The sequence below is a fragment of the Scyliorhinus torazame genome, chromosome 12, assembly GCF_047496885.1.
Source record: "Scyliorhinus torazame isolate Kashiwa2021f chromosome 12, sScyTor2.1, whole genome shotgun sequence".
NCBI lineage: Eukaryota > Metazoa > Chordata > Chondrichthyes > Carcharhiniformes > Scyliorhinidae > Scyliorhinus > Scyliorhinus torazame.
The window spans coordinates 140,754,420-140,773,980 of record NC_092718.1 but is presented as its reverse complement, the minus strand read 5'-3'; the positions used below and the strand labels follow the sequence as shown (position 1 = coordinate 140,773,980).

Sequence of the window (19,561 nt, the reverse complement as noted above, 5' to 3'; positions counted from 1 at the left end):
TCCTGAGATTACTACCTTTTGAGGTCCTACTTTTTAAACTTATCTCCTAACTCCCTAAATTCTGATTGTAGGACCTCATCCCGTTTTGTACCTATATCGTTGGTGTCTATATGCACCACGACACCTGGCTGTTCACCCTCCCCCTTCAGTATGTCCTGCAGCCGATCTCATCAGAATTTCTTCACTCTTCGGCTCCAAGTTGCCCACTAATTCTGGTATACAATTTGTGTCTTTGACTGTGAAGACAGACAAAAAATATTTGTTCAGTGTCTCTGTCTTTTCCTTTCTCCATGATAATTTCCCCACCTATGCTTTGAAAGGACCAATGTTTGCTTTAGTTACTGTCCTCCCTCTTTCTATACTGTCAAAAGTTCTTAGAATCTGTTTTATTTTCCTGGCTAGTTTGCACTTCTATTTATTTCCATTTTTGGTGGCCCCCCACTGGTTTGTAAATACTCCCAATCCTTCGAGTTACTGCTAGTCTTAGTAACATTATAAATTATTTTTGTTGAATATTTTATATTTTTTCTGTAATATCCCGCATGGGACCTCCGAGTGGAAATGATTATCTTCCCTGTGGCCCCTGCGGAGCACGAGCGTCACTGCTAGGGGCGGGGAATCTATATTAATCTTAGTCTAAAAAAAGTCGGCCAGTAAGACACAGCCTAAAACAGGAACCCATGGGGTCTAGCGGGCAATTTAGCATGTCCAATCCACCTAACCTGCACATCTTTGGTAACTGGAGGACCCGGAGGAAACCCACTCAGACACGGGGAGAACGTGCAGACTCCGCACAGATGGTGACCGAAGCCGGGATTCACTCTTGGTGAAGTCCTCCACCTAGAGTACAACCTGCGTCCTTGCCACCCTCGGTGTAAATAAAACTCTTTCTTTATTTTACGTTGTGTGGACTTCCCATGTCCCTATTAGACTGGTGATGAGGAGTAAACTGATCTTCTGTCGATGCTGTGACCTCCTTGGCTGAGCAACCTCCCTGATATTCTGGACCCAGATTTGGATTTAATTCATTTGCCATGCCTCTATTTGGTTGGTTAGATGTATTTGACGCTGGTGTTGAAGACTGGAATCAGTTTGCTGAAAGCATGTGTTACTACTTCCGGGCCAACAACATCATGGAGAACGATCACCAGTCAGTCACATTGTTGATAGCACACATTTGGGGTGACCTGGAGTCTCCTGTATCTGGCGGCATCAGATGGGTAATCATTTGACAAGCTCGTGGCACTTGTGGCACAATACTTTAACCCAACCCCATCTGTGATCGTTCAAAGATATCGGTTTAATATGGCAGAGAGGTCCCCCTTGGTGAGTCCATCACAAAGTTCCTATCACGGCTACTGAAGATATGAGTTTTGTGAATATGGAACTGCTTCGTCAGATGTGCTCTGTGATCGTTTGGTCTGCGGTATGAATAATATGGAAACACAGCAAACCCTTTTGGCTGAAATTGCCCTGACCTTTCAGCAGACACTCCAGATCTCCTTGTCCCTGGAAAGCGCAGAATGCGGTATCCATGAGATTCATGGGTTGAAGGTAAATGTTTTGGGGTGCCGCCCCTTATGTGGTATCCCCGCGGCCCAGAGCAAATGCCACAGTGATTCTGACCTCTGGGCAAAGAGCCAGTCGCCGAGACGTGCAACGTCAGCGGGATTCCGGCCCAAGTGCGACGTGTGGGTGTAGGTGGAGGCGGACTTGCAGGCAGCAGAAAGACTAGCATTCCAGGAGCATCTGGATGGCCCAGAAGAGGCCAAGGATGAGCTGAGATGCAGATGAACTGTTTGGCATTGACACATGTGGCCCCTATTCATGTTCCGATACAGTTGAATGGCCATATGCTCCAAATGGAGTTGGATATGGGAGCTGCCGTTTCTGTGGTGGCGCAGAGCACCTTTTATCTGATAAAACGAGGTGTGCATACTTTGACTCTGACTGAATATTGTGGGGTCCACCCTTACTTTATGGGTGCCAATCAGTCCATCTTCCCCTCATTGCTGTGCAGGGAAGAGGCCACGATTGGCTACACCAGCTGCAGTTGGAATGGAAACATATCCTCCAAGTGAGCTCTGGCAGCACTGAGCAAGTTCTCCGAGATTTTCCGGCCTGGCTTGTGGCCACTAAAGCGCCGTGGCCATGATCGAGGTGGATCCAGAGGCTGTCTGGTTCTCTGTGCTTTAGTGGACACAGTCAAGACCAAATTTGATCGTTTGGAGAGTTTGAGCATCATTAGGCCTGTGCGCTTTGCCATCATGAAGCCAGATAGACAGTCCGCCTCTGTGGGGACTTTAAATTGGAGGTGAACACGGCTTTGACGTTGGGCCATTATCCATTACTGCGCATCGAGGATCTATATGCAACATTAATCGGCTGAACTTTTATGAAATTGGATGAGCAACGCTTACCTACAGCTGGAGCTCGATAAATCCTCAAGGAAGTGCGTCACGATCAGTAAACACAAGGGACTTTGAGTACATCTGGCTCCTGTTCAGAATATCCTCTGCGAGCAGTCTTCCACACATCATGGAGAACATCCTGCGCGGGCCGTCTATGTTACGGTTTACTTAAACAACATGATAGTCACTGGGACCACGACCAAGAACATTTACAAAACCTCGAGTTCGTGTTGAAACGCTTTTCAGAGTATTGGGTCCGCCTGTGCTATGCGAAATGCGTGTTTCACGCGGAAAAGTCGTAACAAGTGGACCGAGACAACCGGCACCCAGTCACCGAGAAATTGAGCTATCAATCCCGCACTGCGCGATGCCACTGAGCTTTGCTCATTTTTTGGACTAGTAAATTACTACGGGCGATTTATTCCAAATCTGACGACTGTCCTGGCACCCCTTCATGTCTGCGAGGATTCCACGCTGGGCCTTGTTATTGGCATCGCCCAAGGACCCAGATTGCGCATGCTGAAGCATTGAGACGATTTCCCCTGCAGACCAAATCCACAAACCCCCTACGGCAGATGAAGTGGTCGATGTCCTGAATTTTATGGACTCCTTTCCTGTCACTGATTGTGTGTTCGTGACTGGATGCAAACCGACCCCGTGCTTGCCAAGGCATCTGGTACTATACGGTGTTCAGCGTCGACAGCTACTAGGGGAGGCGAGGGTTTACTCCTGTCAAGGTGTAGCAACTGACCATGGAAGATGGTATTATCCTTTTTTTTAAATTTAGAGTACCCAATTCATTTTTTCCAACTAAGGGGCAATTTAGCATGGCCAATCCACCTACCCTGCACATCTTTTGGGTTGTGGGGGCGAAACCCACGCAAACACGGGGAGAATGTGCAAACTCCACACGAACAGTGACCCAGAGCCGGGATCGAACCTGGGAACTCGGCGCCGTGAGGCAGCAGTGCTAACCACTGCGCCACCGTGCTGCCCTGTGTTGCTAACTTTGGCTGTTTCTTAATTTAGCTCTGTTTAATTACGTTTGCTCAAGGGTCACCAGGTATCTTTCGGCACAGCTACAAGGTTCAGAACCGAATACTGATCAATGACTCGATACACCAGTTAGTAAGTTCAAAAACAATGCTCATTTATTTACACACAGTCAAATCTACTCATGCATAAACTTTACAAATTAAACTATCACTATTACTAAAGCCTATACTTAGCTTCGGGTGCCCACTCAGTCAGAGGAACAATGGCCGTTGCTCGGTTCTGAGGCTGTGTTGAGCTGTTTACAGGGTAGCAACTAGGAGCTATCTATCTCGTAGCGTGCATTGACTTGGAACTTACTTGGTCTGATGTAGCTGCTAGGCTGGTCTCTCTCTTCGCTGAGAGCCAAAGCCAAAGAAGAAAGATTCTCCCTTCGGAAATACCTTTTATACGAAAAAGGGCTTCCCGTGCTTTTGGGCGGGCCTTGAACTTGGCCTCAATTAATTGGGTCATTCCCAATCATTCGTATCGATCTTCCTCCAATAGAGGGGTGGTTCCCTGATTGCTGGGCGTGTCCTAGGTCTTCTGGCACCGGGGTGTCTGCCTTAACATTGTGTATCTAAATGTTTCCCTTTTGTCCCTGGAGATGGCTCATTAGTATGTAGATTGGTTAGCAGTTTCTGTCCTGTCTGAGAGCTTAAGGTTCTAATCAACAGACAGACCTTGCACCTGCTTGTTTCTTAGCATTGTCCAATTTTCCCTGCATTCTTTGCAAGTGTCCATTTTGTAATCGGGACGTGGCCATCCCAGATGGCTACACCTGGAAGATGGTATTATCGTGTGGCACACCAGGGTCGTTCTGGCGAAGGGCCAAACTATCATGTTGAACCATCACAACGGGCAGCCATTTGAGAAGCTACGTCTGGTGGCCGGGTTTGTACACAGATATCGAGATGTTGGCCCAACAGTGCTCCATCTGTCAGAAGCACCAGAAGCTCCCCACAACGGCACCCCTATACCCTAGGGAGTGCCAGGATTCCCTCAGATTCGCGTACACGCCAATTTCACCGGTCTGTTCCTGGGTTCGATGTTTCTCCTGATTCATGCCACTCAAAGTGGCTGGAGGTCCACAAGATGGCGATCACCTCCCAGGCGACCGTCGAGCGATTGCGCATTTCTTTTTCCACCCAGGGAATCCTTGAGATGTCCGTGACTGATAACAGTGCCTCCTTCACAAGTGAAGAGTTTGGCGCTTTTGTGAAAACAACGGAATTTGCCATGTCTGCACTGCTCCATACAATCTGCCATTGAATGACTTGGCAGACTGTTAAACGGGGGCTGAAGAAACAGACTTCAGGCTCGATGGACACCAGGCTGGCAAGATTTTCATTCTCATAGAGGACCACGCCGCACGGAGTCCCTGGGGTGGCCTCTGCTGAGATGTTAATGGGTCGCAGACTGAGCTTGATTATCCTGGACATCAGCGTGAAGGTGTGCCGTAACCAAGATTTGCAAGGGCGTTGCCCAGTTCGACGTTGACCTTTTCGGCACTTTGCACCTGACGTCGCAGTATTCGTTCGTAACTACTCGCTGGCTTTCTGGGATTGTTATCCGCTGAACAGGACCAGTCTCTTACCAAGTTTGGGTCCGGGGGAAATTAATGTGATGGCAGAGTACGAGCTCCCCCGCTAGGGGCGGGGAATCCCTATTCACCTTTGTATAAAAGGTCGACCAGTAAGACACCGACTAATACAAGAACCCAGTAGGGATCTACCGGGCAGTGTATATATGGTTTGTAAATAAAACTAAGTTTATTTATTTCATCAGTGTGGACTCCCTGTGTCTAAGTGTTTCAAACGGTTTATTTTACTAACGTATTGTTTAGTCGAAAAACCCAATGAACTTTAGCTTGTCATTGGCACACAGCGGCACAGCTGCCTCACGGCGCCGAGGACCCAGATTCGATCCTGGCTCTGGGTCACTGTCGGTGTGTAGTTTGCACATTCTCCCCATGTTGGTTTGGATTTCGCCCCCACAACCCAAAGATGTGCAGGGTAGGTGGATTGGCCCTCAATTGGAAAAAATGAATTGGGTACTCAAAATTTATTTATTTCAAAAAATACGTTTGACAGTCATTATTTAAGATGCTCTTTAACTTCACTTCATTGCCCATCTCCTCCTCCTTTGACTCAGTGTGATTAAGTGTATGTCTATTATATCTCTGAAATGTCTTGGCATAGTTCTTTAAGGACCTGTGCAAGTTGCTAAAGGTGTTGTGTACATGTTTTGCTTTCAGCTAAGGGCCCGTAACTTCAGGCCAGGCTGGCTAGATTCAGTAGGGTGGACCATGTTAGCCCCACGTCTGAAATGCCAATCGGCATCCTGACAGTAGTTAGCAGACAATTCATGGATTTCCTGGAGACTCTGCAAGCTTGTGCCTTTCCGACCATGTTGATCTGCCAGTATGGCATCAGTAGGGCACAGAGTACATAATGTTAAACTTGATGCATTATGGTCAGGAAAGTACTGTAAGGAGCAGTGCAGGATGCAGAGATCAGGAAAGTACCGGTGGAAGCAGAGCAGGATGCAGAAACCAGAAAGTATCGTAGGGAGCAGGGCAAGATTCAGTGAGGGAGCAGGGCAGGATGCAGAGATCAGAAAATAGTGGAGGGAGCAGAGCAAGATTCAGTGATAAGGAAAGTACCGGTGGAAGCAGGGCAGGATGCAGAGATCAGAAATAGCGGAGGGAGCAGAGCAAGATTCCGTGATAAGGAAAATACTGGAGGGAGCTGGGCAGGATTTACTTATGAGATAAATGCTGGAGGGAGCAGGGCAGGATGCAGAGATCAGGAAAGTACCATAGGCAACAGGGCAGAATGCAGAGATCAGCAATGTTCGGTAGGATGCAGGACAGGATGTACAGATCAGCAAGTACCGGAGGAAAAAAGGCTGATTCAGAAATCAGGAAAGTACCGTAGGGAGCAGGGTGAGATTCAGAGATCAGCAAAGTACCGTAGGGAGCAGGAAAGGATGTGAAGATCAGGAAAGTACCTTAGGCAACAGGGCAGAATGCAGAAGAGACCTTTTGGCCCATCGGGTCTGCACTGATGCATGAAAGGCCCTGACCTGTCCACCTAATCCCACTTACCAGCATTAGGCCCATAGCCTTGATTGTCATAGTACTCATCCCGGTACTTTTTAAAGACAGAATGCAGAAATCAGTAAAGTATTGTAGGGAGCACGACAACATGTAGAGATCAGGAAAATACGCTAGGAAGCACGGAAGGCTTCAGAGATCAGGAAAGTAACGTGGGGGAGCAGGGTGGGATTCGGAGATCAGGAACGTACCAGAGAACACCGGGAAGATTCCGAGATCAGAAGAGTACTGTCGGAAGCAGGGCACGGTACAGAGATCAGGAACGTATCTTGGGGAGCAGGGCAGGATTCAGAGATCAGGAAAGTACTGTAGAGAGCAGGGCAGGATTCAGAGATCAGGATTGTACCGTAGGGAGGAGGGCAGGATGCAGAGATGGGAAGGTAACATAGACAGTAGAGCAGGATTCAGAGACCAGGAACATACCTTGGGGAGCAGGGCAGGTTCCAGAGACCAGGGAAGTACCATAGGGAACAGGGCAGGATTCAGAGATCAGGAAAGTTCCGTCGGAGCAGGGCAGGATTTAGAAATCAGGTATTTGCCAAGGTGCCGCATAAAAGATTGATCCAGAAGGTGATATCACAGGAGGTTGGGGTAGAATACTAGATTGAATTGAGGATTGGCTGATCGACAGCAGAAAATCGAGTTAAATGGGTCCTTCTCTGGCTGGCGAACTGTAACAAGTGGGGTGCCACAGGATTCAGTCCCCAGACCTCAGCTGCTTACAATCTATATAAATGATCTGCAAGCCGCGACAGAGTGCAACATAGCAACATTTACGCATGATACTAAAATAGATTTTATAGACATATATAGATAGTTTAGGAGATTGGGCCAAAATTTGGCAGATGGAGTTTAGTGTGAATAAGTGTGAGATTGTCCATTTTGGCCGAAAAAATAGTCAGGGCAGTATTGCCTAAATTGAAAGCAGATTCTAAATACGTTTGGGCAGAGGGATCTGGGTGTCTTTTTTCACGAATCGCAGAAGGTCTGTTTGCAGGTGCAAAATCGAATAAGAAAGGTAAATGGAATGTTCACATTTTTTGCAAAAGGACTGGAGTAGAAAAGTAGAGAAGTATTGTGGCAATTGTATAGTGTATTGTGTCCAGTAGTGGTTTCCTTATTTGAGGAAGGATGTAAGGCATTGGAAGCAGATCAGAGGAGGTTCACCAGATTGATTCCGAGGATGAAGGGATTGACGTATGAGGAGAGAATGTCATGGAAGTGTCCCTTTAAGAAAGGTTTTTGTCTTGTCACATGGCTTCAGTGATGTCATTTTGTGGTAGCTGTGACTGTGAGGTTTTTCACTTTCATTTTCAGTATGACTTCTGTGGACTCAGAGGGAGAAAGACGTGTTTTTTCCTGTCTTTCTATGGTTTCATTTTAAAGAGTTGTTCCAGTAAAAAAAAAACATTGATTAGAGCTACCTGCTTTGGTAACTTAAAATATATAGTTTACTTTCCGTTGAGTTAAATCTGCTGGTGAGACGGGATTAGAATCTCAGGGAAAGCCAGTATTACTCAAGTGAGAATGCAGAGTGCTGGGCCATGCCCTTGAAAGTAGGTCAGGGGAACTTCATAATATACTTTGGAGTTTCTAAGCCCTGGCCCATAACAAAGTTGGGGGCTCGTCCGGGGTAAAAGTCTATCTTTCGTGATTGGGGTTGGTTTAGTGAACTTAAAGATGGTGAGCATATTTGTGTTTGATTTTCAACTGTTGTATTCAAGTTTAAATAGGGAGTGTGTTGTGGACAATGGCTCTTTCAGAAACTCAGAGGTTTTTGGGGGTGGAGAAGGTCATGCGCAGTACCTTACAGAGACTAAAAAAAGGCTTTTAGATTTGGCAAAAACATTGCAGTTAACAATGCTTGACAAAGTACAGAAAGAAGGGCTAATTGCCGCGGTAGCTGAGCGTTTAAAATTGCCTGGGACAGTCAGAATTACTGGAAATGGCAAGAAGTCACTAAGATAAAGCAGCTGGAATTCAAAATGAGGGAAAAGGAAGGAATAGCCCTACCAGAACAAAAAGGAGAGAGAGGAAAGGAAAAAAACAACAAATAGCCCTAGCAGAACAAAATGCGAGAATGTACAGCCTGATCAAGAGGTGATTGATAAGTAAGTGCCAGATCTCTTTAAAGAATTTACTTGTGTTGGTAAAGTTTACTTATGTCTCCAAGGAGGAGTAGGTAAAGAAGTCTGAATTTTAAGAGATACGAGAGCTAGTCAATATTTGATGGTAAGAGGTAAGGGGTTATGTAGTTTGGGAGGAATGTTGCCAGAAAAAGTGGTAATATGTGGAATTCAGGGCGAGAAGAGTCGTGTTCCATTATATGAGGTAAGGTTGGAAAGTCCAGTGAAGAGTGGTGAAGTGGTAGTAGGAGTAATAGAGAAACTATCTTGAACCAGGAAAACAGTTTATCTTGGGTAATGATATAGCTGGATCGCAGTTGGGAGTGATGCCTACTGTGGCTGATAAGCCAGTGGAAAATCAAACAACTGAATTGTTGAAGGACAAATATCTTGGGATTTTTCCTGATTGTGTAGTAACAAGGTCGCAAAGTCACATGTTAAGATGAGGAGAAATCAAAAGTGAAGATGAAGTTGAATTATCAGAAACGATTTCTGATCACATGGTTGGAATAGAAGAAGAACAGGTGGAGGATGAGGCGGATATTTTTAGTTCTGAACGTTGGCGGAGTTACAACAGAAAGATGTAGAAATAAACCGGATGTATCAGAAAGCATACACGGAAGAGGAATCTGAGTGTATACCAGAATGTTATTACCTTAAAAATGATGTCTTAATGAGAAAATGGTGACCTTTACATATGCAGGCGGATGAAAAGTGGGCAGAGGTTCAACAAGTGGTATTGCTGGTAGGGTACAGAAAGGAGGTGTTGCGAGTAGCACATGAGGTAGTAGTAGGAGATCATTTGGGAGAAAGAAAAACTCAAGCTAAAATACAAAAACATTTTTATTGGCCTGGACTACATAAAGGTGTAGTTAAATTTTGTCGATCATGTCACATGTCAAGTAAAACCTCAAGTCGTGATAAAACCAGCGCCCTTAATACCTATTCCAGCATTTGAGGAACCTTTTACAAGGGCCGTTTGAGGTTGCGCGGTTGTTTGTAGCGCAACCTCAAACAAACCATTGTTTGCAGCAAACTACCCAGCCTTCAGAACAGCGACCACGACACCACACAACCCTGCCATGGAAATCTCTGCAAGACATGCCAGATCATTGACATGGGTACCACCATTATACGTGAGAACACCACCTACCAGGTACGCGGTACATACTCGTGCACACAGCAAATGTTGTCTACCTCATACGCTGCAGGAAAGGATGTCCCGAAGCGTGGTACATTGGCGAGATCATGCAGACGCTGCGACAACGAATGAACGGACATCGCGCGACAATCACCAGGCAGGAATGTTCCCTTCCAGTTGGGGAACACTTCAGCAGTCAAGGGCATTCAGCCTCTGATCTCTGGGTAAGCGTTCTCCAAGCGGCCTTCAGGACGCGTGACAACGCAGAATCGCCAAGCAGAAACTTGTAGCCAAGTTCCGCACCCATGAGTGCGGCCTCAACCAGGACCTGGGATTCATGTCGCATTACATGCATCCCCCACCATCTGGCCTGGGCTTGCAAAATGCTACCAACTGTCCTGGCTTGAGACAATTCACACCTCTTTAACCTGGGGTTACCCCTATCTCTGGATCTGTAAAGACTTAATCACCTGCCAGTGCTCACATTCTAAGCATTGTCTTGCACCTTTGAATTTGTCAATATATATATATGTTTCTGGAACATACCTCTTCATTCACCTGAGGAAGGAGCAGTGCTCTGAAAGCTAGTGTTTGAAACAAACCTGTTGGACTTTAACCTGGTGTTGTAAGACTTCTTACTATCCTAACCAAATTCAACATAAAGGTTGTAGGTCAGGAAACTTCATAATATACTTTGGAACTTCTAAGCCCTGGCACATAACATTAAACAGTTTGGACTTATATTAGCTGGAGTTCAGAAGGATGAGAGGGGATCGCGGAAGGATGAGGGTAGCACAGTGGTTAGCGCAGTTGCTTCACAGCTCCAGGGTCCCAGGTTCAATTCCCGGCTTGGGTCACTGTCTGTGCGGAGTCTGCACGTTCTACCCGGGTGCTCCGGTTTCCTCCCACAGTCCAAAGATGTGCAGGTTAGGTGGTTGGTCATTCTAAATTCCCCTTTGTGTCCAAAAAGATTTGTGGAGTTACTGGGTTATGGGCTTAGGGTGTAGGCGTGGGGTACTCTTTCTAAGGCTCGATGCAGACTTGATGGGCCGAATTGCCTCCTGCACTGTAAATTCTATGATCTATCGAGGTATATAAAATACTAAAAGGGTGAGACTTCCGGTGGCGTTTGTGAGTGGAGCGGCCGAGTTTGGAAGAAGCTCCCGCCAGTCCGCGATATCGCGGTCTTTTTCGGGGGTTCTCCGCAAAGTTTTTGGTGGGGGGGGGAGAAAAATAAATAAACCTCTCCTCGCTCTGTGACAGCATCAAAGCTCCGTTTCATGGAGCTGGGGGGTTAAAAAGGCGGGAGGGGAGAGACTGGTCCCAGTGGGTTCAGCGGGGGCGGCTGCACGTGGAGGAGGAGCGGGGATCGTGACCCGTTTCCCCAAGGAGCATCTGAAAGCTGAAGGCCTCAAAGACCACGAGCAGAAAAGAAAAGATTTTTTTCAGTTTTTACTCTCCTCTGAAAACTGGAAGGTAGCGGCGGGGGCGGAGTCAAGCGGAGGCCGAGGCAGCAGGCCCGAAGCCAGGGCGCGCGATGTAGGTGAGATGTCCCACATCGGATGGCTCCCGCTTAGAATGTGCTAAAAAGAGAGAGCACGGTCCCAGGGAAATTCTGGAGGTATACAAAAAAAAGAAGAGAAAGAAGTTTTAAAGAAATTTGAGATTGAAGAAGGAAGGGTGAGAAAAAGGAAAAATAATAAGCCGTTAAAAGATGCGAAAAGCAGCGTTGAGGAAGAGAGGAAACGCGGACTCACCGTTGAACGAGAAGACGGGCAAAAGTGCTGACAAGGTGGTGGAGGCCGGACCATTTCAGTGGAGAAGATGACCGAGGTGATGGCGGTGGAGCTGGAAAAGCAGTTTGCGAGGCACATGGAGGCATTGAGGAAGGAGATGGCGGTCACATTGAAGTCATTGGTGGAGGTGGCAATCGTCCTGGTGAGAGTAGCTGGGTGAGAAGATGAAGGAAGTGGAGGAGGCCGCGTCGCAGCACAGTGACCAGTTCACCTCGATGGGGGCCGAGCTGCGAAGGGTAGTGGAGGCCAACAGAGGGCTCCGAGCAAAGCTTGAGGACTTGGAGAACCACTCGAGGTGGCACAATCTAAGAATTGTGGGCTTGCCCGAAGGGATAGAGGGTCCAAGGCCAACAGAATACTTCGCTAAGAAGTTGGCAGAGCTGATGGGGGAGGGGGAGAACCCCTCTCGATACGAACTGGACCGAGCTCATCGGTCGTTGAGGCCGAAGCCCAAAGTGAATGAGCCGCCAAGAGCAGTAATCATCTGTTTCCATAAGTACTGCATGAAGGAGAAGGTGTTAAGCTGGGCGAAGCAGAACGCGAGGTGCAGTGGGATGGTGCCGGAGTTCGGATCTACCAGGACTTTATGGTGGAGCTGGCAAAGAGACGAGCGGCGTTCAGGTGAGTGAAGGCGGCACTGTACAAGAAGGGTGTGCGATTTGGTATGGGATACCCGGCGAAGCTGAGGATGACGTATGGTGCCAACAACTTTTATTTCGAGACAGCGGAGGCGGCTGAGGTGTTCGTGAGGGCAGAAGGCTTGGGACAGACGTGAGGAGCGGAGTTGGAAGAGAGACTGTGGACTATGATTGGGGAGCTGGAAAATGTATAAATGCTATAACTTTCTTTTTACTGACGTGTATTGTAATTTACTTCTCTTCACATTGTTATAGAGTTCAAGTTATTAGTTGGGTTGATTGGCATTCTGTGTTGCGACGGTTATATCTTAGTTTAGTGAATTGTATGGGTTGGATTGTTTTTGTTTCTTCTTCTGCTGGGACTGGGTGGGAGGGGACGGTATATCTTGGCAGGGGGAGCCACCCGCGCTAGCTAACTAAAGTCGGCTAGTGAACGGAGGTGAGGTGAGGAGGGCTGCGGACATTGGAGCCTGGTTCGCAAGTTTCGATGGGCCTATGAGGCGAGCGAGGGGGTGGGAAGGGACTGATGCTGGGAGATGTTTTTTCGAGAGGAAATGTAGGGGGGATTTTTGGGAGGGGGGGGGAAAGGAGTTGATGTTAATAATGGATAGGGGCGGGTCAGGCTCATGGGGCAGGACCCGGTGGTATGATGATGGTGGATAAGAAGGGGGGGGGGGTGAGAGACCCCCAGTTAGGATAGTCACGTGGAACGTGAGGGGGTTAGGAGGTCCGATCAAGAGATCAAGGGTGCTTGCGCATCTTAAAAGTTTGAAAGCCGACGTAGCAATGCTGCAGGAGACTCAGGTGAGACTTAAAAAGGGCTGGGTGACTCAGGTGTTTCACTCTGGACTTGACGGAAGGGCTCGAGGGGTAGCGGTAATGGTCAGCAAAAGAATACGCTTCCAGATGGAGAAGTTGGTGGCAGATCAGGGGGGTAGTATGTGATTGTGACAGAGGCGCTGGAGGGGAGGCTAGTGGCGCTGTTAAGTGTATATGGCCCCAATTGGGACGATGTGGGAATCGCAAAGAACGTGTTTGGGGCCATCCCCGACTTGGACACACACAAACTGATAGTGGAGGGGGACTGGAACTTGATGCAGGAGCCAAGGTTGGACAGGTCACGGCCGCGCTCGCTGGCCCCATCAGGGGGGGCGAAGGCATTAGCTGGGCTAATGGTGGAAATGGGAGGGGTGGACCCTTGGAAGTTTCTGCACCCGAGGGAGCGGGAGTACTCCGTTTTCTCAGCAGTCCATAAGGTATACTCGCGGATCGACCTTTTTGTGGTGGGGAAGGCTTTGTTGGCTGGGGTTAAGGGGTCGGAGTACTCGGCAATTGCACTGTCAGATCATGCTCCACATTGGGTGGATATGGTGCTGGAGAAGGGGGTAGCGCAGAGACCAGGGTGGAAATTAGATAGGGGACTTTTGGGGGACCAAGTGTTCTGTGACAAAATTGAAAAGGTAATTAAGGAGTATGTAGGTCTCAACTGTACGGGTGAGGTGTCAAAGGCGGTCGTCTGGGAGGCTCGAAAGGCGGTGGTGAGGGGGGAGGTGATCTCGTTTAAGGCCAGAGTGGACAAGGAGGAGAGGTTGGAGCGGCAGAGGGTAATAGATGAGATGTTGGAGATAGATAGGAGTTATGCAGAGGATGGGGACCCAGCAAAGCTGGAAAAGAGAAAGGAACTACAGGCGAGCTTTGACCGACTACCAGGAAGGCGGTGCGCCAACTGAGGCGAGCAAGGGGTGCAGTTTACGAACATGGAGATAAGGCAGGTCAGCTCCGGAGGGAAGCAGCGGCAAGGGAAATTGTTCAGGTGAGGGACAGGGCAGGGAAGTTGGTGGTGGCTCCGGATCTGATTAACAAGGTTTTTGAGGAATTTTATGCGAGGTTGTAAAGGTCAGAGCCATCCGGGGGAGATCGTGAGATGCAGGAATTTCTAGATGGGTTGGAGTACCCGAGGTTAGGGGAGGGGGACAGGGCTACATTTGAAGGAGCGATAGGGGAGCAGGAGATGAAGGAGGCGATTGGGAAGATGCAGTCGGGGAAGGTGGCGGGGTCGGATGGGTTTCCGGTGGAATATTATAAAAAATCCAAGGATAAGCTGGCACCCCTGATGGTGGGGATGTTTGAAGAGACGATAGAGAAGGAGGCGTTGCCACAAACCTTGGGGCAGGCATCGATCTCCCTGTTGCTAAAAAAAGATAAGGATCCGACGGAGTGTGGGTCGTATAGGCCCATATCACTTCTGAATGTGGACGCAAAAATATTGGCGAAGGTACTGGCGGGTAGGCTGAAGGAGTGCCTCTCGAAGGTGATAGGTGAAGATCAGACGGGGTTTGTGAGAGGGAGGCAGCTCTTTTCAAACATTAGAAGGGTATTGAATGTCATTATGGCACCGGCAGATGGGAAGGAAACAGAGGTAGATGCTGATGAGGCGTTCGACTGGGTAGAATGGGGGGTATGAGGCGTTCGACTGGGTAGAATGGAGGGTATGAGGCGTTCGACTGGGTAGAATGGGGGGTATGAGGCGTTCGACTGGGTAGAATGGGGGGTATGAGGCGTTCGACTGGGTAGAATGGAGGGTATGAGGTATAAGGGGTACTTGATGACAGTTCTGGAGCGGCTTGGGATTGGACCAAGATTTGTGAATTGGGTAAAGCTACTATATAAGGAGCTGAGGGTGAGTGTCTGCACATACAACATCAGCTCGAGATACTTTTCTATCCACCGTGGGACTAGGCAGGGATGCCCTATGTCCCCCCAGCTGTTTGCACTCGCCATTGAGCAGTTGGCCATCGCATTAAGAAGTTTGGGGGTATGGAAAGGAATAGTGCGGGAGGGGGGGGGGGTAGGGATAGAGCATAGGGTGTCCTTAAATGCCGAAGACTTGCTGTTATACGTGTCGGAACCGAGTGTGTCGCTAGGGGGAATATTGGAGCTGCTTCGAGTGTTTGGGTCTTTCTCTGGGTACAAGCTGAATCTAGACAAGAGTGAGTATTCTGTGGTATCTCGGCCGGGTTTGGGGGCAGGGGTGGGGGGGGGCTGCCATTCCGTAGGGCAGGGGCTCCCTTTAGGTACCTGGGGGTGCAGGTTGCCCGGGAGTAGGAGGGGGGGGGGACTCCGCAGGTACAACATTTCTAGTTTGGCGGGGAGAGTGAAAGCGGTTCTGGCAAGGTGGGATGGTCTCCCTCTGTCACTGGCGTGTCGGGTGCAGGCAGTTAAAATGAACGTGTTGCCATGATTTCTGTTTATTTTTCAATGCCTGCCGATTTTCCTGCCAAGGGCTTTTTTCAGAGAGATTGAGGGAAGGATTACGTCATTCATATGGGGAGGGAAGGTGGCCAGAGTTAGAAGAAAGGTGCTACTACAGAGGGGAAGGCAGGCAGGGGGTTTGGGTCTTCCGAACCTGATGTATTACCACTGGGCAGCGAATGTGGAGAAGGTGCGGAGCTGGGTAAGAGGGGTTGATTCCCAGTAGGTCAGAATGGAGGAGAGTTTGTGCAGGAGGTCAGGATTGAAAGCACTAGCAACAGCGCCGCTCCCGATAGCCCCAGGGAAGTACTCCGGGAGTCCGGTACTAATAGCTTCATTGAAAATTTGGAGGCAGTTCTGCCAACACTTAGGGTTGGGGACAGGGTCAAGGGAAATGCCGATTCGGGGGAACCACAGATTTGAGCCAGGGAGGTGGGATGGAAATTTCCGGAAATGGGAGGAGAAGGGGATTAAGACACTAAAAGATTTGTTTCTTAGGGGTAGGTTTGCAGGATTGAAGGAGCTGGAAGCGAAGTATGGGCTGGAGCAGGGGGAAATGTTTAGATATATGCAGGTTCGAGATTTTGCTAGAAAGGAGATACAGAACTTCCCGGAGGAGCCGGCCTCCACATTGCTGGAGAAGATGCTGATGACAGGGGACTGGAGAAGGGGGTGGTGTCAGTGGTCTACGGAGCTATTTTGGAAGAGGAGAAGGCACCGCTGAAAGGGGTCAAAGCAAAGTGGGAGGAAGAGTTGGGAGAGGATATGGAGGAGGGGTTCTGGTGTGAGGTGCTCCGGAGAGTGAATGCCTCCACCTCGTGCGCGAGGTTGGGGCTGATACAGCTGAAGGTGGTATACAGAGCACACCTCACGAGGGCGAGGATGAGCCGATTCTTCGAAGGAGTAGAAGATGCGTGTGAACGTTGCGGGGGGGGGGGGGGGGCCCGCGAACCACGTTCATATGTTTTGGTCCTGTCCAAAGCTGGAGAATTACTGGAAGGAGGTTTTTAGGATAATTTCTAAAGTGATGCATGTGAAACTGGACCCAGGCCATATTCGGGGTGTCGGACCAGCCAGGGTTGGAAACCCTGGTGCGGAGGCAGATGTTGTAGCCTTTGCCTCGTTGATCGCCCGAAGGCAGATCCTGATGGGTTTGAGACCAGCCTCTCCACCCTGTTCCCTGGCATGGCGGGGGGACATGTTGGAATTCTTGACTCTTGAGAAGGTTAGGTTTGAACTGAGTGGAAGGACAGAGGGGTTCTACAATTCATGAGCATTATTCATTATGCACTTTCAAGAACTGGATAACATTGAACATTAGTTGGGGGGGGGGGGGGGCGCGATGGGGGATTCCTGATTCCTTTTTGTCAGTTGTTTATGGGTGAATGTTTTGGGTTTGGTGGGAGGATGGGATCGTTGTTATTGATATGGGGATCGACATATTTGTTACTGATTATTGTTGGTGGGTGTAAATTGGGGGGGAAAATGTGAAAAAGGAGGAGAACAAGGAAATATTTATTAAAAAAAATACTAAAAGGGTTTGATAAAGTAAATGTCGACCAAATGTACCCCCTTGTGGGGAAAACTAGAACGAGTGATCGATTTAAAACTGAGAAGAGGAGACACTACGTCTCGCAGAGGGTGCTGAATTTGTGGAACTCACTGCCCCATAGTGCGGTGGTGTGCAAACCATTAAATGGTTTCAAGAGGGAGATGGATGTATTTCGGATTTTAAAAAACGGGTGAAAGGGATATGGGAAACAGGTAGGGAAACTGGCTTTGAGACCAAGAAGAGATGAGCCATGATGTGATCGAATGTTGGAGCAGGCTTTTGGAGTAGGTGAATTGCCTACTTCTGCTCCAAACTCCTACCTTCCTATGTTGTTCCTATCAGAAAGTACTGTGGAGGACAGGGCAGGATTCAGAGATGAAAAAGTATCGTTGGGAGCTGATGGGATTCAGAGATGAGAAAGTACCATCGGATGCAGGGCAGGATGCAGAAATGAGAAAGTACCAGAGGGACCAGGGCAGGATTCCGAGATCAGGAAAGTTCCATAGAGAGCAGGGCAGGATGCAGGAATCTGGAAAGTACCAGAGGGAGCAGGGAAGGATTCAGAGATCAGAATGTACCTTGGGGAGCAGGGCAGGATGCAGAGATAAGAATGTACCTTGGGGAGCAGGGCGGGATGTGGAGATGAGAATGTAACTTGGGGAGCAGGGCGGGATGCAGAGATAAGAATGTACCTTGGGGAGCAGGGCGGGATGCAGAGATGAGAATGTAACTTGGGGAGCAGGGCGGGATGCAGAGATAAGAATGTACCTTGGGGAGCAGGGCGGGATGCAGAGATGAGAATGTACCTTGGGGAGCAGGGCGGGATGTAGAGATGAGAATGTAACTTGGGGAGCGGGGCGGGATGCAGAGATGAGAATGTACCTTGGGGAGCCGGGCAGGATGCAGAGATGAGAATGTACCTTGGGGAGCAGGGCGGGATGCAGAGATGAGAATGTACCTTGGGGAGCAGGGCGGGATGCAGAGATGAGAATGTACCTTGGGGAGCAGGACGGGATGCAGAGATAAGAATGTACCTTGGGGAGCAGGGCGGGATGCAGAGATGAGAATGTACCTTGGGGAACAGGGCGGGATGCAGAGATAAAAATGTACCTTGGGGAGCAGGGCGAGGATGCAGAGGTAAGAATGTACCTTGGGGAGCAGGGCGGGATGCAGAGATAAAAATGGACCTTGGGGAGCAGGGTAGGATTCAGTGATCAGGAACCCGTGAGGAGCAGGGAAAGATGGGAAAGTTCCTTGGGGAGCAGGGCAGGACACCAAGATCAGGAAATTACCTTGGGGGACAGGGCAGGATGTACAGATCAAGAAAGTAACGTGGAAGAAGGGCAGCATACATAGATCAGGAAAGTACCATAAGTAGCAGGGAAGCATCCAGACATCAGAAAGTACCGAAGGGAGCAGAGAAGGATTCAGAGATCAGGAAAGTACTGTAGGAAGCAGGGCAGGATTCGGAGATCAGAGAGGTACTGTAGGGAACAGGGCAGGATACAGAGATCAGGGAAGTACCGTAGGGAGCGGGGAAGAATTCAGAGATCAGGAAAGTACCATAGGGGGCAGGGCAGAGTGCATGGATCAGGAAAGTACTGTACGGAGAGGGCAGGTTGCAGAGATTTGAAAGTAGTCGATTTCGGCGGGAGAATCAGCTGGTGAGTCAGTTTCAGCGGGAGCAGTGCGAAAGTGGCTGCTGGGAGGTAAGTCTGTCCTTTAAAAGCACTTGTCTTTGCAGGGGCAGGCCAGTCGATTTCGGCGGGAGAATCAGCTGGTGAGTCAGTTTCAGCGGGAGCAGTGCGGAAGTGGCTGCTGGGAGGTAAGTCTGTCCTTTAAAAGCACTTGTCTTTGCAGGGGCAGGCCAGTCGATTTCGGCGGGAGAATCAGCTGGTGAGTCAGTTTCAGCGGGAGCAGTGCGGAAGTGGCTGCTGGGAGGTAAGTCTGTCCTTTAAAAGCACTTGTCTTTGCAGGGGCAGGCCAGTCGATTTCGGCGGGAGTGGAGCTGGCTGGTTAGTCAATTTCAGCAGGAGCTGAGAATTTTTTTTTTTAAATTAGTGTTTTAGGCGGGAACAGGAAGTCGACCCGCGGACGTCTGGGAAGACCCTCACCAATAAATTCTGGTGGAGAGGAAACCCGAGACACTACACGTGTAGTGTCTCCCACCCGCCCTCCTCCTCTAACCTAATAATAAAACCCATTGGTCTGAGGTAAGTACCATATTTTATTATATTATTATTTTTTATAAAAAATTTAATTTAGTTGTTAGCCAGATCTTGGTAGAAAGTTGGAGGAAAGGCAGGGAAGGGAGTGCAATGTTCCTCCTGCAGGATGTTTAAGGTGAGGGATGCAGTTAGTGTCCCTGCTGATTTTACCTGCAGGAAGTGATGCCATCTCCAGCTCCTCCAAGACCGAGTTAGGGAACTGGAGCTGGAGTTGGAAGAACGTCGGATCATTCGGGAGGCAGAAGGGGTCATAGATAACAGCTTCAG

General features: G+C 48.9%; 1 protein-coding gene across 1 annotated transcript in view; it reads left to right on the top strand.

Annotated features, from left to right (window-relative positions):
• ift22 (intraflagellar transport 22 homolog (Chlamydomonas)) overlaps nt 1-19,561 on the top strand; it is a 135,247-nt gene that overhangs the window by 71,784 nt on the left and 43,902 nt on the right. The window lies entirely within an intron of this gene.